We start from the raw sequence: 338 nt of genomic DNA on the forward strand, positions 1-338 counted from the left end.
TCTTTCCCTCCTATCTTCTGCCAGGTGACTCCTATTGACTAAACAAAACCTACAGCTGAAATGCAATTCTGAGTGATGCCATCCTTGCACACAGCTTGTGGGAGCCAGGGAGGGCAAAAATCTCCCCGTCCTCCAAATACTGCATATCTGTGCTCTGATCACTGATTGATGTTTCTGATCACAGAGGTGCAGACAAAGAGCTGGGTGGCCACTGTTGTTGCACATCCCTCCATTGTTGTAAGCCCCTCCCCCTCTGGTTGAAGTGACTCATGGGATTTAAAGGGCTGGCACCCTTTCTTCCTCCTTTCATTTTTCTCTTTTTCCTCTTTTGAGAGTCA

The sequence above is a fragment of the Lipotes vexillifer genome, unplaced genomic scaffold (assembly GCF_000442215.2).
Source record: "Lipotes vexillifer unplaced genomic scaffold, Lipotes_vexillifer_v1.1 scaffold1378, whole genome shotgun sequence".
NCBI lineage: Eukaryota > Metazoa > Chordata > Mammalia > Artiodactyla > Lipotidae > Lipotes > Lipotes vexillifer.